Genomic DNA, 24,192 nt, shown 5'->3' on the forward strand with positions numbered 1-24,192 from the left:
CCTGCCGAAAGAAGAACAGGGGGCCCATACAGACGTTTTTTTGGGCTCTGCTGATGCCTCAGCCAAATATATGTATATATACAAGATTGAAAAAATGCACAGGATTGTAAAGGACAAGAATAAAGTCGAATCTGTGTTTGTAAATATGGACATATGTATGGCATGATCCAATGTACAGACCATCAAATCATTTATGAATAAAGTATATTTTTGAAATAAAAAAAAAGTTGTGTTCCTCCAGAGGGCTCCCTGCTGCTCGTGGTTTGCAACTGCAGACGTCACAGCACACCAACAGGCAGACTTCTCTGAAGAAGAAGAAGGTGTATTTTGGAGAAAGAGAACACTTGGGGCTGTTACCAGACGAAAAAAGAGGGCTTCTCCTTCATCCTCGTGAGCTGCAGCCCTGCGGTCAGCTTCCGCAAAGTGCTGCTTTCAGATACACGCCAAGCAGGCCGAGATGCAAAGAGCAACCGCCACTCGTCTGAAGCAGCACCCGCGAGCCCTGTCTGACCGGTAGGGCCTTTCCTAAGTGCTGACCTGCTCGGATGCGTTGCTGTTCAACTTGTGCAACTGTGGAAGTGGCACACCCCGTGCAGGCCAGATTTCATGAAGAGGAAACGAAGAGAAGTCCACAGGCAGTTTTCCGACAGGAATGGAAGACTCCTTCGTCCGGACGTTGACATAGTAAGTTGTCGTCGAGCAGTTTAGAGCGCCGCTTCGCGGGAAAACTTTGCTTGAAAGGAGTCATAGAGTCATAGAGATGTACGTCACGGAAAGAGACCCTTCGGTCGGACCTTTCCGACCAGATATCCCATCCCAATCTAGTCGTACCTGCCGGCACGCGGGCCATATCCCTCCAAACCCTTCCTATTCATATAGCCACCCAGATGCCTTTTAAATATTGCAATTGCACTCGCCTCCGCCACTTCCTCTGGCAGCTCATTCCATACACGTACCACCCTCTGTGTGAAAAAGGTGCCCCTTAGTTCTCTTTCATATCTTTTCCCTCTCACCCTAAACCTCTGCCCTCTAGTGCTGGTCTCCCGCACCCCAGGGAAAAGACTTTCTCTCTTTATCCGATCTATACGCCTCATGATTTTATATCAACCATACAAATATCTCAGCAAGGGGCCCAGCAATCACTTCCTTAGCTTCCCCCAGACCTGATCAGGTCCTGGGCATTGATCCACTTGTACGCGCTTCAAGGCATCCAGCATTCCTCCTCTGCAATGTGGACAATTTTCAAGATGTCACCATCCATTTCCCTATATTCTATACTTCTCCCTACATTCTATCCTTTTCCACAGTAAACACTGATGCAAAATACTCGTTTAGTATCGGCCCAGCCTCTCCTGCGGCTCGACACAAAGGCCGCTGTGCTGATCCCCGAGGGGCCCTATTCTCTCCCTAGTCACCCTTTTGTCCTTATAATGTATTTGCAAAAACCCTTTGGATTTTCCTTAACTCTATCTGCCAAAGCTATCTCAGGTCCCCTTTTTACCCTCCTGATTTCCCTACTGTCTTTACACTCTTGTACGGATTCACTCGATCTATCCTGTCTATACCTGACAAGTGCTTCCTTCTTTTCCTTAAGCAAACCCTCATTTTCTTAGGCTCTTTGGTAAACGGAAGCACCTCCCTTCTTGCCTGCATGGAGTGCTGAGCAAAGGATCTTAGTGCGCTGTGACGTGGCTCTCCAGTAGCGGAGCCATCGAGACAAAGAAGTGAAAGGCTTTGCCGAATGTTGCCTGCCAAGCGCAAGACATACCGGGCTTTGCCGAGCTCCTGACGCCACGGCTCTGCGGTACCGCGAGTGGGCCGTGTCTCTGCACGGGCCAGAGCCCAGCATGTAACGGGCGACGTGCGTGATTGTGGATTGAAAGCCGATATCCTGGCCTCACTGGAGCTGCAGCTTTCTGACGAGGGTTGCTCTGTGGCTCGCGGCACCTTGAAAACCGGCCTATTTGGGCACGCGGTATGAGCCTCGGCTGTCGGCTGGCCTTCTTAGCGCAGTAGGCAGCGCGTCAGTCTCATAATCTGAAGGTCCTGAGTTCAATCCTCAGAGAAGGCAAGACTGTGGCCTTTGTCACCGGATGTGTTTTCTTTCTCTCCGCGGGCAATAATAATTGCTTTGGACGGCTTCACGCCTGATTTGAACTGACCACACCAGAGCAAACGCGTTGCTGGAAGGTTTAACATCTGGGCGACACGTGCTCAACTTTTTTTTCTGCACAGCATTTTGTGAACTCACCATCGTGCTATCTGTGCAGCAGCAAAGACTGGAGCCACACGCAGGGTTCACGCGAGGGTCACACTGCTTGCGTCTCAAGCGTGTCCCCAGGAAAAGCACCGTGGAGAATGTGGGCATCGATCCCACTACCTCTCGCATGCTAAGCGAGCGCTCTACCATTTGAGCTAATTCCCCTACCATGTGCACTTGCTTAGCCCCCATGGTGCTTCGGAACGATGAGCTGAGAGCAGCAGGCGATTTCCTCTCGAGATTGCACGCTGTATTCAACCGAACAACGCGACGCGACTATCGACACATCCGAGCAGCAGCAGCAGCACGTGCGCGAAGTCTTCTGGAAAACACAGTGCCGCCGAAAGAATCGCCAGCGAGACGCTCTGAGATTCCAGAATCCAAACGAACCGATCGGCGCCAGCAGTCACAACAAGTGTGAGGTAGCACTCGAGAGCGCTGTCTGACTGATTGGAGACTTGCGACACGTTCAAGTGAGTGCTGACTGACTGCGTGGATCTGGCCGGAGACTTCAACTGCATCATTGATGCTGATGGACGATCCGGTGGGGGGGACAGTAAACCGGACGCTACGTCCAGGGCCCTGATGGAAACGGTCAAAGACGCCAAGCTGCACGACGTCTTCAGCGCCCCTGCAGACGGAGCGCAGCGTAGATACACCTGGTCACGGGCAGACGGGTCTATCCGCTCAAGGATAGATTACCTGTTTGTGTCCCGAACGCTCTCGGTCAGATCCACCGACGTCAAGCCGGTGTTCTTCTCTGACCACTGCCTCCTGCTGGCCGACTGTCACCTACAGGACGAACAGCGGGCGGGCAAGGGAACGTGGAAACTGAACACTAAGCTGTTGACCCCGGGAAACATCGAAGAGCTCAAGAGGGATTACGCAGGTTGGAGAACCGTGAAGCCCCTCTTTGAGTCTCCAGCGGACTGGTGGGAAACGGTAAAAGGGAACATCAAGAGGTTCTTTATCCTCAAAGGTGTCCAGGAGGCGAGAGAGAGGCGGGGAAAACTGTCCCAGCTCCAGGAAAGTATGCAGAACCTGCTCCTGCTGCAGACGATGGGGGTGGATGTCACGGAGGACCTCAAGGAGGTGAAGGGCCAGCAAGCCTCGCTCTTTGCCTCTGAGGCCTCCAGGATAATCTTCCGGTCCAGGGTCCGCTCGGTGGAGCAGGACGAGACGTGCTCACGTTTCTTCTTCCAGAAGGTGCACAAAGAGAGCTCCGTGCTCAGCAGCCTGAAGAAAGAAGATGGCTCGGTAACGTCATCTCAGGCTGACGTCATGAGGATCAGCAAATCCTTCTACGCCAGCCTGTATGACTCGAAGCCGACCGACAGCGCGGCCTCCCAGTCGTTCCTGTCCTCTATCACGGAGGTCCTAGATGACGGAACACGAGAGAGGCTGGACCAGCCGCTATCTCTGGATGAACTGACCAAGGCCCTCGAGTCCTTCGAAAAGAATAAAACTCCCGGAAGCGACGGCTTACCGGTCGAGGTTTATTCCGCTCTTTGGGACTTGATCGGCCAGGACCTGCTGGAGGTGTATGTCAGTATGCTCCGGGCAGGTACCATGAGTGAATCCATGAGGAAAGGCATCATCACCCTCGTCTACAAGCGGAAGGGGGAGAGGGAGGAAATTAGAAATTGGAGACCGATCTCACTGTTAAATGCAGACTACAAAATCCTGTCAAAGGTCATCGCCAACCGGGTCAGGTCTGCTCTGGGATCGGTGATCCACCCGGACCAAACCTGTGCTGTACCGGGCAGGAAGATCTCTGAGAGTCTCGCACTCCTCAGGGATACGATCGCCTACGTGCAGGACAGGGGGGTGGACACCTGCCTCATCAGCCTGGACCAGGAGAAAGCCTTTGACAGGATATCGCATACATATATGAGGGATGTCCTCTCCAAAATGGGCTTTGGGGAGGGAATCGGAAATTGGATCAGACTGCTCTACACCAACATTGTCAGTGCAGTCTCAATCAATGGGTGGGAATCAGATAGCTTCCCTGTAAGATCTGGAGTCAGGCAGGGATGCCCCCTCTCACCCGCCTTGTTTGTGTGTTGCATAGAGCCATTTGCCGAATCCATCAGGAAGGATGCGAGCCTGAGGGGGGTGACTATTCCTGGCAGCGGGGGCCTGCAGGTTAAGGCCTCCCTGTACATGGATGACGTCGCTGTTTTCTGCTCGGATCCGCTGTCCGTGCACAGACTCGTGTGCATCTGCGACCAGTTCGAACGGGCCTCGGGGGCCAAGGTAAACCGAGGCAAGAGCGAGGCCATGCTCTTCGGGAACTGGGCCGACCAATCCTCTATCCCCTTCACCGTCAGGACTGACCACCTGAAGGTGCTGGGTATTTGGTTCGGGGGGGCTGGGGTGTGCGCCAAGACCTGGGAGGAGCGGATCAGGAAGATGAGACAGAAACTAGGCAGATGGGGGCAACGGTCGCTCTCCATCGCGGGAAAAAACCTGGTCATCAGGTGTGAGGTCCTCTCAGTATTGCTATATGTGGCACAGGTCTGGCCTATCCCCAGGACCTGTGCCGCCGCAGTCACCCGGGCCATCTTCCAATTCATTTGGAGATCAAAGATGGACCGGGTCCGAAGAGTCTCAATGTACAAAGACCGGTGCAATGGGGGAAAAAACACGCCCAATGCCACCCTCACCCTGATGGCCACCTTTGTGTGTGGCTGCATCAAGCTGTGCGTGGATCCCCGGTACGCAAACACCAAGTGTCACTACGTACTGAGGTTCTACCTGTCCCCGGTGTTGCGAAGGATGGGCCTGGCCTCGCTGCCGCGGAACGCTCCGAGTAGTTGGACCGTTCCGTATCACCTGTCCTTCGTGGAGATATTTATGAGGAAAAACACCTTTGACCACAAGTCCATCAGGAAGTGGTCAGCACGTAGCGTCCTTGAGACCCTTCGGGAAAAGGAGAGGGCGGATCCTGTCGAGCGGTTCCCTGAGCAGACTGTCAAAGCCATTTGGCAGAATGCCTCATCGCCAGAACTTTCCAACAAGCACCAAGACGTGGCTTGGCTGGTGGTGAGAAGGGCTCTGCCTGTGAGATCCTTTATGCACGCCCGGACTCTCTGCCGCACCGCACGCTGCCCTCGAAGTGGCTGCGGGGGGGACGAGACTGTCACACACCTCCTTCTGGAATGTGCCTATGCAGAGGAAGTCTGGAGAGGAATGCAGTGGTGCTTGTCGAGGTTCGTCCCGAGCAGCGCCGTGACGCGGGACTCCGTGCTCTACGGCCTGTTCCCCGGGACTCACACCGAGACGAACATTAACTGCGCCTGGAGGATCATCAACTCGGTGAAGGACGCTCTCTGGGCGGTCCGAAACCTGTTGATCTTCCAGCTGAAGGAGTTGACCCCGACCGAGTGTTGCAGACTGGCACATTCCAAGGTCCAAGACTACGTGTTGAGGGACGCGCTGAAGCTTGGGGCAGCTGCCGCCAAGGCGCGGTGGGGAAAGACCACTGTGTAAGATCGGCCTGCCGAAAGAAGAACAGGGGGCCCATACAGACGTTTTTTTGGGCTCTGCTGATGCCTCAGCCAAATATATGTATATATACAAGATTGAAAAAATGCACAGGATTGTAAAGGACAAGAATAAAGTCGAATCTGTGTTTGTAAATATGGACATATGTATGGCATGATCCAATGTACAGACCATCAAATCATTTATGAATAAAGTATATTTTTGAAATAAAAAAAAAGTTGTGTTCCTCCAGAGGGCTCCCTGCTGCTCGTGGTTTGCAACTGCAGACGTCACAGCACACCAACAGGCAGACTTCTCTGAAGAAGAAGAAGGTGTATTTTGGAGAAAGAGAACACTTGGGGCTGTTACCAGACGAAAAAAGAGGGCTTCTCCTTCATCCTCGTGAGCTGCAGCCCTGCGGTCAGGTTCCGCAAAGTGCTGCTTTCAGATACACGCCAAGCAGGCCGAGATGCAAAGAGCAACCGCCACTCGTCTGAAGCAGCACCCGCGAGCCCTGTCTGACCGGTAGGGCCTTTCCTAAGTGCTGGCCTGCTCGGATGCGTTGCTGTTCAACTTGTGCAACTGTGGAAGTGGCACACCCCGTGCAGGCCAGATTTCATGAAGAGGAAACGAAGAGAAGTCCACAGGCAGTTTTCCGACAGGAATGGAAGACTCCTTCGTCCGGACGTTGACATAGTAAGTTGTCATCGAGCAGTTTAGAGCGCCGCTTCGCGGGAAAACTTTGCTTGAAAGGAGTCATAGAGTCATAGAGATGTACGTCACGGAAAGAGACCCTTCGGTCGGACCTTTCCGACCAGATATCCCATCCCAATCTAGTCGTACCAGCCGGCACGCGGGCCATATCCCTCCAAACCCTTCCTATTCATATAGCCACCCAGATGCCTTTTAAATATTGCAATTGCACTCGCCTCCGCCACTTCCTCTGGCAGCTCATTCCATACACGTACCACCCTCTGTGTGAAAAAGGTGCCCCTTAGTTCTCTTTCATATCTTTTCCCTCTCACCCTAAACCTCTGCCCTCTAGTGCTGGTCTCCCGCACCCCAGGGAAAAGACTTTCTCTCTTTATCCGATCTATACGCCTCATGATTTTATATCAACCATACAAATATCTCAGCAAGGGGCCCAGCAATCACTTCCTTAGCTTCCCCCAGACCTGATCAGGTCCTGGGCATTGATCCACTTGTACGCGCTTCAAGGCATCCAGCATTCCTCCTCTGCAATGTGGACAATTTTCAAGATGTCACCATCCATTTCCCTATATTCTATACTTCTCCCTACATTCTATCCTTTTCCACAGTAAACACTGATGCAAAATACTCGTTTAGTATCGGCCCAGCCTCTCCTGCGGCTCGACACAAAGGCCGCTGTGCTGATCCCCGAGGGGCCCTATTCTCTCCCTAGTCACCCTTTTGTCCTTATAATGTATTTGCAAAAACCCTTTGGATTTTCCTTAACTCTATCTGCCAAAGCTATCTCAGGTCCCCTTTTTACCCTCCTGATTTCCCTACTGTCTTTACACTCTTGTACGGATTCACTCGATCTATCCTGTCTATACCTGACAAGTGCTTCCTTCTTTTCCTTAAGCAAACCCTCATTTTCTTAGGCTCTTTGGTAAACGGAAGCACCTCCCTTCTTGCCTGCATGGAGTGCTGAGCAAAGGATCTTAGTGCGCTGTGACGTGGCTCTCCAGTAGCGGAGCCATCGAGACAAAGAAGTGAAAGGCTTTGCCGAATGTTGCCTGCCAAGCGCAAGACATACCGGGCTTTGCCGAGCTCCTGACGCCACGGCTCTGCGGTACCGCGAGTGGGCCGTGTCTCTGCACGGGCCAGAGCCCAGCATGTAACGGGCGAGGTGCGTGATTGTGGATTGAAAGCCGATATCCTGGCCTCCCTGGAGCTGCAGCTTTCTGACGAGGGTTGCTCTGTGGCTCGCGGCACCTTGAAAACCGGCCTATTTGGGCACGCGGTATGAGCCTCGGCTGTCGGCTGGCCTTCTTAGCGCAGTAGGCAGCGCGTCAGTTTCATAATCTGAAGGTCCTGAGTTCAATCCTCAGAGAAGGCAAGACTGTGGCCTTTGTCACCGGACGTGTTTTCTTTCTCTCCGCGGGCAATAATAATTGCTTTGGACGGCTTCACGCCTGATTTGAACTGACCACACCAGAGCAAACGCGTTGCTGGAAGGTTTAACATCTGGGCGACACGTGCTCAACTTTTTTTTCTGCACAGCATTTTGTGAACTCACCATCGTGCTATCTGTGCAGCCGCAAAGACTGGAGCCACACGCAGGGTTCACGCGAGGGTCACACTGCTTGCGTCTCAAGCGTGTCCCCAGGAAAAGCACTGAGGAGAATGTGGGCATCGAGCCCACTACCTCTCGCATGCTAAGCGAGCGCTCTACCATTTGAGCTAATTCCCCTACAATGCGCACTTGCTTAGCCCCCATGGTGCTTCGGAACGATGAGCTGAGAGCAGCAGGTGATTTCCTCTCGAGATTGCACGCTGTATTCAACCGAACAACGCGACGCGACTATCGACACATCCGAGCAGCAGCAGCAGCAGCACGTGCGCGAAGTCTTCTGGAAAACACGGTGCCGCCGAAAGAATCGCCAGCGAGACGCTCTGAGATTCCAGAATCCAAACGAACCGATCGGCGCCAGCAGTCACAACAAGTGTGAGGTAGCACTCGAGAGCGCTGTCTGACTGATTGGAGACTTGCGACACGTTCAAGTGAGTGCTGACTGACTGCGTGGATGTTGTGTTCCTCCAGAGGGCTCCCTGCTGCTCGTGGTTTGCAACTGCAGACGTCACAGCACACCAACAGGCAGACTTCTCTGAAGAAGAAGAAGAAGAAGAAGGTGTATTTTGGAGAAAGAGAACACTTGGGGCTGTTACCAGACGAAAAAAGAGGGCTTCTCCTTCATCCTCGTGAGCTGCAGCCCTGCGGTCAGGTTCCGCAAAGTGCTGCTTTCAGATACACGCCAAGCAGGCCGAGATGCAAAGAGCAACCGCCACTCGTCTGAAGCAGCACCCGCGAGCCCTGTCTGACCGGTAGGGCCTTTCCTAAGTGCTGACCTGCTGGGATGCGTTGCTGTTCAACTTGTGCAACTGTGGAAGTGGCACACCCCGTGCAGGCCAGATTTCATGAAGAGGAAACGAAGAGAAGTCCACAGGCAGTTTTCCGACAGGAATGGAAGACTCCTTCGTCCGGACGTTGACATAGTAAGTTGTCATCGAGCAGTTTAGAGCGCCGCTTCGCGGGAAAACTTTGCTTGAAAGGAGTCATAGAGTCATAGAGATGTACGTCACGGAAAGAGACCCGTCGGTCGGACCTTTCCGACCAGATATCCCATCCCAATCTAGTCGTACCTGCCGGCACCCGGGCCATATCCCTCCAAACCCTTCCTATTCATATAGCCACCCAGATGCCTTTTAAATGTTGCAATTGCACTCGCCTCCGCCACTTCCTCTGGCAGCTCATTCCATACACGTACCACCCTCTGTGTGAAAAAGGTGCCCCTTAGTTCTCTTTCATATCTTTTCCCTCTCACCCTAAACCTCTGCCCTCTAGTGCTGGTCTCCCGCACCCCAGGGAAAAGACTTTCTCTCTTTATCCGATCTATACGCCTCATGATTTTATATCAACCATACAAATATCTCAGCAAGGGGCCCAGCAGTCACTTCCTTAGCTTCCCCCAGACCTGATCAGGTCCTGGGCATTGATCCACTTGTACGCGCTTCAAGGCATCCAGCATTCCTCCTCTGCAATGTGGACAATTTTCAAGATGTCACCATCCATTTCCCTATATTCTATACTTCTCCCTACATTCTATCCTTTTCCACAGTAAACACTGATGCAAAATACTCGTTTAGTATCGGCCCAGCCTCTCCTGCGGCTCGGCACAAAGGCCGCTGTGCTGATCCTCGAGGGGCCCTATTCTCTCCCTAGTCACCCTTTTGTCCTTATAATGTATTTGCAAAATCCCTTTGGATTTTCCTTAACTCTATCTGCCAAAACTATCTCAGGTCCCCTTTTTACCCTCCTGATTTCCCTACTGTCTTTACACTCTTGTACGGATTCACTCGATCTATCCTGTCTATACCTGACATGTGCTTCCTTCTTTTCCTGAAGCAAACCCTCATTTTCTTAGGCTCTTTGGTAAACGGAAGCACCTCCCTTCTTGCCTGCATGGAGTGCTGAGCAAAGGATCTTAGTGCGCTGTGACGTGGCTCTCCAGCAGCGGAGCCATCGAGACAAAGAAGTGAAAGGCTTTGCCGAATGTTGCCTGCCAAGCGCAAGACATACCGGGCTTTGCCGAGCTCCTGACGCCACGGCTCTGCGGTACCGCGAGTGGGCCGTGTCTCTGCACGGGCCAGAGCCCAGCATGTAACGGGCGACGTGCGTGATTGTGGATTGAAAGCCGATATCCTGGCCTCACTGGAGCTGCAGCTTTCTGACGAGGGTTGCTCTGTGGCTCGCGGCACCTTGAAAACCGGCCTATTTGGGCACGCGGTATGAGCCTCGGCTGTCGGCTGGCCTTCTTAGCGCAGTAGGTAGTGCGTCAGTCTCATAATCTGAAGGTCCTGAGTTCAATCCTCAGAGAAGGCAAGACTGTGGCCTTTGTCACCGGACGTGTTTTCTTTCTCTCCGCGGGCAATAATAATTGCTTTGGACGGCTTCACGCCTGATTTGAACTGACCACACCAGAGCAAACGCGTTGCTGGAAGGTTTAACATCTGGGCGACACGTGCTCAACTTTTTTTTCTGCACAGCATTTTGTAAACTCACCATCGTGCTATCTGTGCAGCAGCAAAGACTGGAGCCACACGCAGGGTTCACGCGAGGGTCACACTGCTTGCGTCTCAAGCGTGTCCCCAGCAAAAGCACTGTGGAGAATGTGGGCATCGATCCCACTACCTCTCGCATGCGAAGCGAGCGCTCTACCATTTGAGCTAATTCCCCTATGACGTGCACTTGCTTAGCCCCCATGGTGCTTCGGAACGATGAGCTGAGAGCAGCAGGTGATTTCCTCTCGAGATTGCACGCTGTATTCAACCGAACAACGCGACGCGACTATCGACACATCCGAGCAGCAGCAGCAGCAGCACGTGCGCGAAGTCTTCTGGAAAACACGGTGCCGCCGAAAGAATCGCCAGCGAGACGCTCTGAGATTCCAGAATCCAAACGAACCGATCGGCGCCAGCAGTCACAACAAGTGTGAGGTAGCACTCGAGAGCGCTGTCTGACTGATTGGAGACTTGCGACACGTTCAAGTGAGTGCTGACTGACTGCGTGGATGTTGTGTTCCTCCAGAGGGCTCCCTGCTGCTCGTGGTTTGCAACTGCAGACGTCACAGCACACCAACAGGCAGACTTCTCTGAAGAAGAAGAAGAAGAAGAAGGTGTATTTTGGAGAAAGAGAACACTTGGGGCTGTTACCAGACGAAAAAAGAGGGCTTCTCCTTCATCCTCGTGAGCTGCAGCCCTGCGGTCAGGTTCCGCAAAGTGCTGCTTTCAGATACACGCCAAGCAGGCCGAGATGCAAAGAGCAACCGCCACTCGTCTGAAGCAGCACCCGCGAGCCCTGTCTGACCGGTAGGGCCTTTCCTAAGTGCTGACCTGCTCGGATGCGTTGCTGTTCAACTTGTGCAACTGTGGAAGTGGCACACCCCGTGCAGGCCAGATTTCATGAAGAGGAAACGAAGAGAAGTCCACAGGCAGTTTTCCGACAGGAATGGAAGACTCCTTCGTCCGGACGTTGACATAGTAAGTTGTCATCGAGCAGTTTAGAGCGCCGCTTCGCGGGAAAACTTTGCTTGAAAGGAGTCATAGAGTCATAGAGATGTACGTCACGGAAAGAGACCCTTCGGTCGGACCTTTCCGACCAGATATCCCATCCCAATCTAGTCGTACCTGCCGGCACCCGGGCCATATCCCTCCAAACCCTTCCTATTCATATAGCCACCCAGATGCCTTTTAAATATTGCAATTGTACTCGCCTCCGCCACTTCCTCTGGCAGCTCATTCCATACACGTACCACCCTCTGTGTGAAAAAGGTGCCCCTTAGTTCTCTTTCATATCTTTTCCCTCTCACCCTAAACCTCTGCCCTCTAGTGCTGGTCTCCCGCACCCCAGGGAAAAGACTTTCTCTCTTTATCCGATCTATACGCCTCATGATTTTATATCAACCATACAAATATCTCAGCAAGGGGCCCAGCAATCACTTCCTTAGCTTCCCCCAGACCTGATCAGGTCCTGGGCATTGATCCACTTGTACGCGCTTCAAGGCATCCAGCATTCCTCCTCTGCAATGTGGACAATTTTCAAGATGTCACCATCCATTTCCCTATATTCTATACTTCTCCCTACATTCTATCCTTTTCCACAGTAAACACTGATGCAAAATACTCGTTTAGTATCGGCCCAGCCTCTCCTGCGGCTCGGCACAAAGGCCGCTGTGCTGATCCTCGAGGGGCCCTATTCTCTCCCTAGTCACCCTTTTGTCCTTATAATGTATTTGCAAAATCCCTTTGGATTTTCCTTAACTCTATCTGCCAAAACTATCTCAGGTCCCCTTTTTACCCTCCTGATTTCCCTACTGTCTTTACACTCTTGTACGGATTCACTCGATCTATCCTGTCTATACCTGACATGTGCTTCCTTCTTTTCCTGAAGCAAACCCTCATTTTCTTAGGCTCTTTGGTAAACGGAAGCACCTCCCTTCTTGCCTGCATGGAGTGCTGAGCAAAGGATCTTAGTGCGCTGTGACGTGGCTCTCCAGCAGCGGAGCCATCGAGACAAAGAAGTGAAAGGCTTTGCCGAATGTTGCCTGCCAAGCGCAAGACATACCGGGCTTTGCCGAGCTCCTGACGCCACGGCTCTGCGGTACCGCGAGTGTCTCTGCACGGGCCAGAGCCCAGCATGTAACGGGCGAGGTGCGTGATTGTGGATTGAAAGCCGATATCCTGGCCTCACTGGAGCTGCAGCTTTCTGACGAGGGTTGCTCTGTGGCTCGCGGCACCTTGAAAACCCGCCTATTTGGGCACGCGGTATGAGCCTCGGCTGTCGGCTGGCCTTCTTAGCGCAGTAGGTAGCGCGTCAGTCTCATAATCTGAAGGTCCTGAGTTCAATCCTCAGAGAAGGCAAGACTGTGGCCTTTGTCACCGGACGTGTTTTCTTTCTCTCCGCGGGCAATAATAATTGCTTTGGACGGCTTCACGCCTGATTTGAACTGACCACACCAGAGCAAACGCGTTGCTGGAAGGTTTAACATCTGGGCGACACGTGCTCAACTTTTTTTTCTGCACAGCATTTTGTAAACTCACCATCGTGCTATCTGTGCAGCAGCAAAGACTGGAGCCACACGCAGGGTTCACGCGAGGGTCACACTGCTTGCGTCTCAAGCGTGTCCCCAGGAAAAGCACTGTGGAGAATGTGGGCATCGATCCCACTACCTCTCGCATGCGAAGCGAGCGCTCTACCATTTGAGCTAATTCCCCTACGACGTGCACTTGCTTAGCCCCCATGGTGCTTCGGAACGATGAGCTGAGAGCAGCAGGTGATTTCCTCTCGAGATTGCACGCTGTATTCAACCGAACAACGCGACGCGACTATCGACACATCCGAGCAGCAGCAGCAGCAGCACGTGCGCGAAGTCTTCTGGAAAACACGGTGCCGCCGAAAGAATCGCCAGCGAGACGCTCTGAGATTCCAGAATCCAAACGAACCGATCGGCGCCAGCAGTCACAACAAGTGTGAGGTAGCACTCGAGAGCGCTGTCTGACTGATTGGAGACTTGCGACACGTTCAAGTGAGTGCTGACTGACTGCGTGGATGTTGTGTTCCTCCAGAGGGCTCCCTGCTGCTCGTGGTTTGCAACTGCAGACGTCACAGCACACCAACAGGCAGACTTCTCTGAAGAAGAAGAAGAAGAAGAAGAAGAAGAAGGTGTATTTTGGAGAAAGAGAACACTTGGGGCTGTTACCAGACGAAAAAAGAGGGCTTCTCCTTCATCCTCGTGAGCTGCAGCCCTGCGGTCAGGTTCCGCAAAGTGCTGCTTTCAGATACACGCCAAGCAGGCCGAGATGCAAAGAGCAACCGCCACTCGTCTGAAGCAGCACCCGCGAGCCCTGTCTGACCGGTAGGGCCTTTCCTAAGTGCTGACCTGCTCGGATGCGTTGCTGTTCAACTTGTGCAACTGTGGAAGTGGCACACCCCGTGCAGGCCAGATTTCATGAAGAGGAAACGAAGAGAAGTCCACAGGCAGTTTTCCGACAGGAATGGAAGACTCCTTCGTCCGGACGTTGACATAGTAAGTTGTCATCGAGCAGTTTAGAGCGCCGCTTCGCGGGAAAACTTTGCTTGAAAGGAGTCATAGAGTCATAGAGATGTACGTCACGGAAAGAGACCCGTCGGTCGGACCTTTCCGACCAGATATCCCATCCCAATCTAGTCGTACCTGCCGGCACCCGGGCCATATCCCTCCAAACCCTTCCTATTCATATAGCCACCCAGATGCCTTTTAAATATTGCAATTGTACTCGCCTCCGCCACTTCCTCTGGCAGCTCATTCCATACACGTACCACCCTCTGTGTGAAAAAGGTGCCCCTTAGTTCTCTTTCATATCTTTTCCCTCTCACCCTAAACCTCTGCCCTCTAGTGCTGGTCTCCCGCACCCCAGGGAAAAGACTTTCTCTCTTTATCCGATCTATACGCCTCATGATTTTATATCAACCATACAAATATCTCAGCAAGGGGCCCAGCAATCACTTCCTTAGCTTCCCCCAGACCTGATCAGGTCCTGGGCATTGATCCACTTGTACGCGCTTCAAGGCATCCAGCATTCCTCCTCTGCAATGTGGACAATTTTCAAGATGTCACCATCCATTTCCCTATATTCTATACTTCTCCCTACATTCTATCCTTTTCCACAGTAAACACTGATGCAAAATACTCGTTTAGTATCGGCCCAGCCTCTCCTGCGGCTCGGCACAAAGGCCGCTGTGCTGATCCTCGAGGGGCCCTATTCTCTCCCTAGTCACCCTTTTGTCCTTATAATGTATTTGCAAAAACCCTTTGGATTTTCCTTAACTCTATCTGCCAAAACTATCTCAGGTCCCCTTTTTACCCTCCTGATTTCCCTACTGTCTTTACACTCTTGTACGGATTCACTCGATCTATCCTGTCTATACCTGACATGTGCTTCCTTCTTTTCCTGAAGCAAACCCTCATTTTCTTAGGCTCTTTGGTAAACGGAAGCACCTCCCTTCTTGCCTGCATGGAGTGCTGAGCAAAGGATCTTAGTGCGCTGTGACGTGGCTCTCCAGCAGCGGAGCCATCGAGACAAAGAAGTGAAAGGCTTTGCCGAATGTTGCCTGCCAAGCGCAAGACATACCGGGCTTTGCCGAGCTCCTGACGCCACGGCTCTGCGGTACCGCGAGTGGGCCGTGTCTCTGCACGGGCCAGAGCCCAGCATGTAACGGGCGACGTGCGTGATTGTGGATTGAAAGCCGATATCCTGGCCTCACTGGAGCTGCAGCTTTCTGACGAGGGTTGCTCTGTGGCTCGCGGCACCTTGAAAACCGGCCTATTTGGGCACGCGGTATGAGCCTCGGCTGTCGGCTGGCCTTCTTAGCGCAGTAGGCAGCGCGTCAGTCTCATAACCTGAAGGTCCTGAGTTCAATCCTCAGAGAAGGCAAGACTGTGGCCTTTGTCACCAGACGTGTTTTCTTTCTCTCCGCGGGCAATAATAATTGCTTTGGACGGCTTCACGCCTGATTTGAACTGACCACACCAGAGCAAACGCGTTGCTGGAAGGTTTAACATCTGGGCGACACGTGCTCAACTTTTTTTTCTGCACAGCGTTTTGTAAACTCACCATCGTGCTATCTGTGCAGCAGCAAAGACTGGAGCCACACGCAGGGTTCACGCGAGGGTCACACTGCTTGCGTCTCAAGCGTGTCCCCAGGAAAAGCACTGTGGAGAATGTGGGCATCGATCCCACTACCTCTCGCATGCGAAGCGAGCGCTCTACCATTTGAGCTAATTCCCCTACGACGTGCACTTGCTTAGCCCCCATGGTGCTTCGGAACGATGAGCTGAGAGCAGCAGGTGATTTCCTCTCGAGATTGCACGCTGTATTCAACCGAACAACGCGACGCGACTATCGACACATCCGAGCAGCAGCAGCAGCAGCACGTGCGCGAAGTCTTCTGGAAAACACGGTGCCGCCGAAAGAATCGCCAGCGAGACGCTCTGAGATTCCAGAATCCAAATGAACCGATCGGCGCCAGCAGTCACAACAAGTGTGAGGTAGCACTCGAGAGCACTGTCTGACTGATTGGAGACTTGCGACACGTTCAAGTGAGTGCTGACTGACTGCGTGGATGTTGTGTTCCTCCAGAGGGCTCCCTGCTGCTCGTGGTTTGCAACTGCAGACGTCACAGCACACCAACAGGCAGAATTCTCTGAAGAAGAAGAAGAAGAAGAAGGTGTATTTTGGAGAAAGAGAACACTTGGGGCTGTTACCAGACGAAAAAAGAGGGCTTCTCCTTCATCCTCGTGAGCTGCAGCCCTGCGGTCAGGTTCCGCAAAGTGCTGCTTTCAGATACACGCCAAGCAGGCCGAGATGCAAAGAGCAACCGCCACTCGTCTGAAGCAGCACCCGCGAGCCCTGTCTGACCGGTAGGGCCTTTCCTAAGTGCTGACCTGCTCGGATGCGTTGCTGTTCAACTTGTGCAACTGTGGAAGTGGCACACCCCGTGCAGGCCAGATTTCATGAAGAGGAAACGAAGAGAAGTCCACAGGCAGTTTTCCGACAGGAATGGAAGACTCCTTCGTCCGGACGTTGACATAGTAAGTTGTCATCGAGCAGTTTAGAGCGCCGCTTCGCGGGAAAACTTTGCTTGAAAGGAGTCATAGAGTCATAGAGATGTACGTCACGGAAAGAGACCCTTCGGTCGGACCTTTCCGACCAGATATCCCATCCCAATCTAGTCGTACCTGCCGGCACGCGGGCCATATCCCTCCAAACCCTTCCTATTCATATAGCCGCCCAGATGCCTTATAAATATTGCAATTGCACTCGCCTCCGCCACTTCCTCTGGCAGCTCATTCCATACACGTACCACCCTCTGTGTGAAAAAGGTGCCCCTTAGTTCTCTTTCATATCTTTTCCCTCTCACCCTAAACCTCTGCCCTCTAGTGCTGGTCTCCCGCACCCCAGGGAAAAGACTTTCTCTCTTTATCCGATCTATACGCCTCATGATTTTATATCAACCATACAAATATCTCAGCAAGGGGCCCAGCAATCACTTCCTTAGCTTCCCCCAGACCTGATCAGGTCCTGGGCATTGATCCACTTGTACGCGCTTCAAGGCATCCAGCATTCCTCCTCTGCAATGTGGACAATTTTCAAGATGTCACCATCCATTTCCCTATATTCTATACTTCTCCCTACATTCTATCCTTTTCCACAGTAAACACTGATGCAAAATACTCGTTTAGTATCGGCCCAGCCTCTCCTGCGGCTCGACACAAAGGCCGCTGTGCTGATCCTCGAGGGGCCCTATTCTCTCCCTAGTCACCCTTTTGTCCTTATAATGTATTTGCAAAAACCCTTTGGATTTTCCTTAACTCTATCTGCCAAAGCTATCTCAGGTCCCCTTTTTACCCTCCTGATTTCCCTACTGTCTTTACACTCCTGTACGGATTCACTCGATCTATCCTGTCTATACCTGACAAGTGCTTCCTTCTTTTCCTTAAGCAAACCCTCATTTTCTTAGGCTCTTTGGTAAACGGAAGCACCTCCCTTCTTGCCTGCATGGAGTGCTGAGCAAAGGATCTTAGTGCGCTGTGACGTGGCTCTCCAGTAGCGGAGCCATCGAGACAAAGAAGTGAAAGGCTTTGCCGAATGTTGCCTGCCAAGCGCAAGACATACCGGGCTTTGCCGAGCTCCTGACGCCACGGCTCTGCGGTACCGCGAGTGGGCCGTGTCTCTGCACGGGCCAGAGCCCAGCATGTAACGGGCGACGTGCGTGATTGTGGATTGAAAGCCGATATCCTGGCCTCACTGGAGCTGCAGCTTTCTGACGAGGGTTGCTCTGTGGCTCGCGGCACCTTGAAAACCGGCCTATTTGGGCACGCGGTTTGAGCCTCGGCTGTCGGCTGGCCTTCTTTGCGCAGTAGGCAGCGCGTCAGTCTCATAATCTGAAGGTCCTGAGTTCAATCCTCAGAGAAGGCAAGACTGTGGCCTTTGTCACCGGTCCTGTTTTCTTTCTCTCCGCGGGCAATAATTATGGCTTTGGACGGCTTCACGCCTGATTTGAACTGACCACACCAGAGCAAACGCGTTGCTGGAAGGTTTAACATCTGGGCGACACGTGCTCAACTTTTTTTTCTGCACAGCATTTTGGGAACTCACCATCGTGCTATCTGTGCAGCAGCAAAGACTGGAGCCACACGCAGGGTTCACGCGAGGGTCACACTGCTTGCGTCTCAAGCGTGTCCCCAGGAAAAGCACGGTGGAGAATGTGGGCATCGATCCCACTACCTCTCGCATGCTAAGCGAGCGCTCTACCATTTGAGCTAATTCCCCTACAACGTGCACTTGCTTAGCCCCCATGGTGCTTCGGAACGATGAGCTGAGAGCAGCAGGCGATTTCCTCTCGAGATTGCACGCTGTATTCAACCGAACAACGCGACGCGACTATCGACACATCCGAGCAGCAGCAGCAGCACGTGCGCGAAGTCTTCTGGAAAACACAGTGCCGCCGAAAGAATCGCCAGCGAGACGCTCTGAGATTCCAGAATCCAAACGAACCGATCGGCGCCAGCAGTCACAACAAGTGTGAGGTAGCACTCGAGAGCGCTGTCTGACTGATTGGAGACTTGCGACACGTTCAAGTGAGTGCTGACTGACTGCGTGGATGTTGTGTTCCTCCAGAGGGCTCCCTGCTGCTCGTGGTTTGCAACTGCAGACGTCACAGCACACCAACAGGCAGACTTCTCTGAAGAAGAAGAAGAAGAAGAAGGTGTATTTTGGAGAAAGAGAACACTTGGGGCTGTTACCAGACGAAAAAAGAGGGCTTCTCCTTCATCCTCGTGAGCTGCAGCCCTGCGGTCAGGTTCCGCAAAGTGCTGCTTTCAGATACACGCCAAGCAGGCCGAGATGCAAAGAGCAACCGCCACTCGTCTGAAGCAGCACCCGCGAGCCCTGTCTGACCGGTAGGGCCTTTCCTAAGTGCTGACCTGCTCGGATGCGTTGCTGTTCAACTTGTGCAACTGTGGAAGTGGCACACCCCGTGCAGGCCAGATTTCATGAAGAGGAAACGAAGAGAAGTCCACAGGCAGTTTTCCGACAGGAATGGAAGACTCCTTCGTCCGGACGTTGACATAGTAAGTTGTCATCGAGCAGTTTAGAGCGCCGCTTCGCGGGAAAACTTTGCTTGAAAGGAGTCATAGAGTCATAGAGATGTACGTCACGGAAAGAGACCCTTCGGTCGGACCTTTCCGACCAGATATCCCATCCCAATCTAGTCGTACCTGCCGGCACCCGGGCCATATCCCTCCAAACCCTTCCTATTCATATAGCCACCCAGATGCCTTTTAAATATTGCAATTGTCCTCGCCTCCGCCACTTCCTCTGGCAGCTCATTCCATACACGTACCACCCTCTGTGTGAAAAAGGTGCCCCTTAGTTCTCTTTCATATCTTTTCCCTCTCACCCTAAACCTCTGCCCTCTAGTGCTGGTCTCCCGCACCCCAGGGAAAAGACTTTCTCTCTTTATCCGATCTATACGCCTCATGATTTTATATCACCCATACAAATATCTCAGCAAGGGGCCCAGCAATCACTTCCTTAGCTTCCCCCAGACCTGATCAGGTCCTGGGCATTGATCCACTTGTACGCGCTTCAAGGCATCCAGCATTCCTCCTCTGCAATGTGGACAATTTTCAAGATGTCACCATCCATTTCCCTATATTCTATACTTCTCCCTACATTCTATCCTTTTCCACAGTAAACACTGATGCAAAATACTCGTTTAGTATCGGCCCAGCCTCTCCTGCGGCTCGGCACAAAGGCCGCTGTGCTGATCCTCGAGGGGCCCTATTCTCTCCCTAGTCACCCTTTTGTCCTTATAATGTATTTGCAAAATCCCTTTGGATTTTCCTTAACTCTATCTGCCAAAACTATCTCAGGTCCCCTTTTTACCCTCCTGATTTCCCTTCTGTCTTTACACTCTTGTACGGATTCACTCGATCTATCCTGTCTATACCTGACATGTGCTTCCTTCTTTTCCTGAAGCAAACCCTCATTTTCTTAGGCTCTTTGGTAAACGGAAGCACCTCCCTTCTTGCCTGCATGGAGTGCTGAGCAAAGGATCTTAGTGCGCTGTGACGTGGCTCTCCAGCAGCGGAGCCATCGAGACAAAGAAGTGAAAGGCTTTGCCGAATGTTGCCTGCCAAGCGCAAGACATACCGGGCTTTGCCGAGCTCCTGACGCCACGGCTCTGCGGTACCGCGAGTGGGCCGTGTCTCTGCACGGGCCAGAGCCCAGCATGTAACGGGCGACGTGCGTGATTGTGGATTGAAAGCCGATATCCTGGCCTCACTGGAGCTGCAGCTTTCTGACGAGGGTTGCTCTGTGGCTCGCGGCACCTTGAAAACCGGCCTATTTGGGCACGCGGTATGAGCCTCGGCTGTCGGCTGGCCTTCTTAGCGCAGTAGGCAGCGCGTCAGTCTCATAATCTGAAGGTCCTGAGTTCAATCTTCTGAGAAGGCAAGACTGTGGCCTTTGTCACCGGACGTGTTTTCTTTCTCTCCGCGGGCAATAATAATTGCTTTGGACGGCTTCACGCCTGATTTGAACTGACCACACCAGAGCAAACGCGTCGCTGGAAGGTTTAACATCTGGGCGACACGTGCTCAACTTTTTTTTCTGCACAGCATTTTGTAAACTCACCATCGTGCTATCTGTGCAGCAGCAAAGACTGGAGCCACACACAGGGTTCACGCGAGGGTCACACTGCTTGCGTCTCAAGCGTGTCCCCAGGAAAAGCACTGTGGAGAATGTGGGCATCGATCCCACTACCTCTCGCATGCGAAGCGAGCGCTCTACCATTTGAGCTAATTCCCCTACGACATGCACTTGCTTAGCCCCCATGGTGCTTCGGAACGATGAGCTGAGAGCAGCAGGTGATTTCCTCTCGAGATTGCACGCTGTATTCAACCGAACAACGCGACGCGACTATCGACACATCCGAGCAGCAGCAGCAGCAGCACGTGCGCGAAGTCTTCTGGAAAACACGGTGCCGCCGAAAGAATCGCCAGCGAGACGCTCTGAGATTCCAGAATCCAAACAAACCGATCGGCGCCAGCAGTCACAACAAGTGTGAGGTAGCACTCGAGAGCGCTGTCTGACTGATTGGAGACTTGCGACACGTTCAAGTGAGTGCTGACTGACTGCGTGGATGTTGTGTTCCTCCAGAGGGCTCCCTGCTGCTCGTGGTTTGCAACTGCAGACGTCACAGCACACCAACAGGCAGACTTCTCTGAAGAAGAAGAAGAAGAAGAAGAAGAAGAAGGTGTATTTTGGAGAAAGAGAACACTTGGGGCTGTTACCAGACGAAAAAAGAGGGCTTCTCCTTCATCCTCGTGAGCTGCAGCCCTGCGGTCAGGTTCCGCAAAGTGCTGCTTTCAGATACACGCCAAGCAGGCCGAGATGCAAAGAGCAACCGCCACTCGTCTGAAGCAGCACCCGCGAGCCCTGTCTGACCGGTAGGGCCTTTCCTAAGTGCTGACCTGCTCGGATGCGTTGCTGTTCAACTTGTGCAACTGTGGAAGTGGCACACCCCGTGCAGGCCAGATTTCATGAAGAGGAAACGAAGAGAAGTCCACAGGCAGTTTTCCGACAGGAATGGAAGACTCCTTCGTCCGGACGTTGACATAGTAAGTTGTCATCGAGCAGTTTAGAGCGCCGCTTCGCGGGAAAACTTTGCTTGAAAGGAGTCATAGAGTCATAGAGATGTACGTCACGGAAAGAGACCCGTCGGTCGGACCTTTCCGACCAGATATCCCATCCCAATCTAGTCGTACCTGCCGGCACCCGGGCCATATCCCTCCAAACCCTTCCTATTCATATAGCCACCCAGATGCCTTTTAAATATTGCAATTGTACTCGCCTCCGCCACTTCCTCTGGCAGCTCATTCCATACACGTACCACCCTCTGTGTGAAAAAGGTGCCCCTTAGTTCTCTTTCATATCTTTTCCCTCTCACCCTAAACCTCTGCCCTCTAGTGCTGGTCTCCCGCACCCCAGGGAAAAGACTTTCTCTCTTTATCCGATCTATACGCCTCATGATTTTATATCAACCATACAAATATCTCAGCAAGGGGCCCAGCAATCACTTCCTTAGCTTCCCCCAGACCTGATCAGGTCCTGGGCATTGATCCACTTGTACGCGCTTCAAGGCATCCAGCATTCCTCCTCTGCAATGTGGACAATTTTCAAGATGTCACCATCCATTTCCCTATATTCTATACTTCTCCCTACATTCTATCCTTTTCCACAGTAAACACTGATGCAAAATACTCGTTTAGTATCGGCCCAGCCTCTCCTGCGGCTCGGCACAAAGGCCGCTGTGCTGATCCTCGAGGGGCCCTATTCTCTCCCTAGTCACCCTTTTGTCCTTATAATGTATTTGCAAAATCCCTTTGGATTTTCCTTAACTCTATCTGCCAAAACTATCTCAGGTCCCCTTTTTACCCTCCTGATTTCCCTACTGTCTTTACACTCTTGTACGGATTCACTCGATCTATCCTGTCTATACCTGACATGTGCTTCCTTCTTTTCCTGAAGCAAACCCTCATTTTCTTAGGCTCTTTGGTAAACGGAAGCACCTCCCTTCTTGCCTGCATGGAGTGCTGAGCAAAGGATCTTAGTGCGCTGTGACGTGGCTCTCCAGCAGCGGAGCCATCGAGACAAAGAAGTGAAAGGCTTTGCCGAATGTTGCCTGCCAAGCGCAAGACATACCGGGCTTTGCCGAGCTCCTGACGCCACGGCTCTGCGGTACCGCGAGTGGGCCGTGTCTCTGCACGGGCCAGAGCCCAGCATGTAACGGGCGACGTGCGTGATTGTGGATTGAAAGCCGATATCCTGGCCTCACTGGAGCTGCAGCTTTCTGACGAGGGTTGCTCTGTGGCTCGCGGCACCTTGAAAACCGGCCTATTTGGGCACGCGGTATGAGCCTCGGCTGTCGGCTGGCCTTCTTAGCGCAGTAGGCAGCGCGTCAGTCTCATAACCTGAAGGTCCTGAGTTCAATCCTCAGAGAAGGCAAGACTGTGGCCTTTGTCACCGGACGTGTTTTCTTTCTCTCCGCGGGCAATAATAATTGCTTTGGACGGCTTCACGCCTGATTTGAACTGACCACACCAGAGCAAACGCGTTGCTGGAAGGTTTAACATCTGGGCGACACGTGCTCAACTTTTTTTTCTGCACAGCGTTTTGTAAACTCACCATCGTGCTATCTGTGCAGCAGCAAAGACTGGAGCCACACGCAGGGTTCACGCGAGGGTCACACTGCTTGCGTCTCAAGCGTGTCCCCAGGAAAAGCACTGTGGAGAATGTGGGCATCGATCCCACTACCTCTCGCATGCGAAGCGAGCGCTCTACCATTTGAGCTAATTCCCCTACGACGTGCACTTGCTTAGCCCCCATGGTGCTTCGGAACGATGAGCTGAGAGCAGCAGGTGATTTCCTCTCGAGATTGCACGCTGTATTCAACCGAACAACGCGACGCGACTATCGACACATCCGAGCAGCAGCAGCAGCAGCACGTGCGCGAAGTCTTCTGGAAAACACGGTGCCGCCGAAAGAATCGCCAGCGAGACGCTCTGAGATTCCAGAATCCAAATGAACCGATCGGCGCCAGCAGTCACAACAAGTGTGAGGTAGCACTCGAGAGCACTGTCTGACTGATTGGAGACTTGCGACACGTTCAAGTGAGTGCTGACTGACTGCGTGGATGTTGTGTTCCTCCAGAGGGCTCCCTGCTGCTCGTGGTTTGCAACTGCAGACGTCACAGCACACCAACAGGCAGAATTCTCTGAAGAAGAAGAAGAAGAAGAAGGTGTATTTTGGAGAAAGAGAACACTTGGGGCTGTTACCAGACGAAAAAAGAGGGCTTCTCCTTCATCCTCGTGAGCTGCAGCCCTGCGGTCAGGTTCCGCAAAGTGCTGCTTTCAGATACACGCCAAGCAGGCCGAGATGCAAAGAGCAACCGCCACTCGTCTGAAGCAGCACCCGCGAGCCCTGTCTGACCGGTAGGGCCTTTCCTAAGTGCTGACCTGCTCGGATGCGTTGCTGTTCAACTTGTGCAACTGTGGAAGTGGCACACCCCGTGCAGGCCAGATTTCATGAAGAGGAAA

The 24,192-nt window shown here is 52.7% G+C and overlaps 15 non-coding genes across 15 annotated transcripts; 8 read left to right on the forward strand and 7 right to left on the reverse strand.

Moving 5' to 3' along the window:
• Positions 1-1,998: 1,998 nt before the first annotated feature.
• Positions 1,999-2,071, forward strand: trnam-cau (transfer RNA methionine (anticodon CAU)). Its single transcript has one exon. It is a non-coding gene; the product is annotated as a tRNA-Met (tRNA).
• Positions 2,072-2,352: 281 nt separating this feature from the next.
• trnaa-agc (transfer RNA alanine (anticodon AGC)) lies at positions 2,353-2,425 on the reverse strand. Its single transcript has one exon. It is a non-coding gene; the product is annotated as a tRNA-Ala (tRNA).
• Positions 2,426-7,756: 5,331 nt separating this feature from the next.
• trnam-cau (transfer RNA methionine (anticodon CAU)) lies at positions 7,757-7,829 on the forward strand. Its single transcript has one exon. It is a non-coding gene; the product is annotated as a tRNA-Met (tRNA).
• A 2,471-nt stretch (positions 7,830-10,300) lies between these two features.
• trnam-cau (transfer RNA methionine (anticodon CAU)) lies at positions 10,301-10,373 on the forward strand. Its single transcript has one exon. It is a non-coding gene; the product is annotated as a tRNA-Met (tRNA).
• A 281-nt stretch (positions 10,374-10,654) lies between these two features.
• On the reverse strand, positions 10,655-10,727 carry trnaa-cgc (transfer RNA alanine (anticodon CGC)). Its single transcript has one exon. It is a non-coding gene; the product is annotated as a tRNA-Ala (tRNA).
• Positions 10,728-12,837: 2,110 nt separating this feature from the next.
• trnam-cau (transfer RNA methionine (anticodon CAU)) lies at positions 12,838-12,910 on the forward strand. Its single transcript has one exon. It is a non-coding gene; the product is annotated as a tRNA-Met (tRNA).
• Positions 12,911-13,191: 281 nt separating this feature from the next.
• Positions 13,192-13,264, reverse strand: trnaa-cgc (transfer RNA alanine (anticodon CGC)). The gene has a single exon. It is a non-coding gene; the product is annotated as a tRNA-Ala (tRNA).
• Positions 13,265-15,390: 2,126 nt separating this feature from the next.
• On the forward strand, positions 15,391-15,463 carry trnam-cau (transfer RNA methionine (anticodon CAU)). The gene has a single exon. It is a non-coding gene; the product is annotated as a tRNA-Met (tRNA).
• Positions 15,464-15,744: 281 nt separating this feature from the next.
• trnaa-cgc (transfer RNA alanine (anticodon CGC)) lies at positions 15,745-15,817 on the reverse strand. Its single transcript has one exon. It is a non-coding gene; the product is annotated as a tRNA-Ala (tRNA).
• A 2,117-nt stretch (positions 15,818-17,934) lies between these two features.
• Positions 17,935-18,007, forward strand: trnam-cau (transfer RNA methionine (anticodon CAU)). Its single transcript has one exon. It is a non-coding gene; the product is annotated as a tRNA-Met (tRNA).
• Positions 18,008-18,288: 281 nt separating this feature from the next.
• On the reverse strand, positions 18,289-18,361 carry trnaa-agc (transfer RNA alanine (anticodon AGC)). The gene has a single exon. It is a non-coding gene; the product is annotated as a tRNA-Ala (tRNA).
• A 2,114-nt stretch (positions 18,362-20,475) lies between these two features.
• Positions 20,476-20,548, forward strand: trnam-cau (transfer RNA methionine (anticodon CAU)). Its single transcript has one exon. It is a non-coding gene; the product is annotated as a tRNA-Met (tRNA).
• A 281-nt stretch (positions 20,549-20,829) lies between these two features.
• trnaa-cgc (transfer RNA alanine (anticodon CGC)) lies at positions 20,830-20,902 on the reverse strand. Its single transcript has one exon. It is a non-coding gene; the product is annotated as a tRNA-Ala (tRNA).
• A 2,126-nt stretch (positions 20,903-23,028) lies between these two features.
• trnam-cau (transfer RNA methionine (anticodon CAU)) lies at positions 23,029-23,101 on the forward strand. Its single transcript has one exon. It is a non-coding gene; the product is annotated as a tRNA-Met (tRNA).
• Positions 23,102-23,382: 281 nt separating this feature from the next.
• Positions 23,383-23,455, reverse strand: trnaa-cgc (transfer RNA alanine (anticodon CGC)). Its single transcript has one exon. It is a non-coding gene; the product is annotated as a tRNA-Ala (tRNA).
• Positions 23,456-24,192: the final 737 nt, after the last annotated feature.

The sequence above is a fragment of the Chiloscyllium punctatum genome, chromosome 5 (genome assembly GCF_047496795.1).
Source record: "Chiloscyllium punctatum isolate Juve2018m chromosome 5, sChiPun1.3, whole genome shotgun sequence".
NCBI classification, from domain to species: Eukaryota; Metazoa; Chordata; class Chondrichthyes; order Orectolobiformes; family Hemiscylliidae; genus Chiloscyllium; species Chiloscyllium punctatum.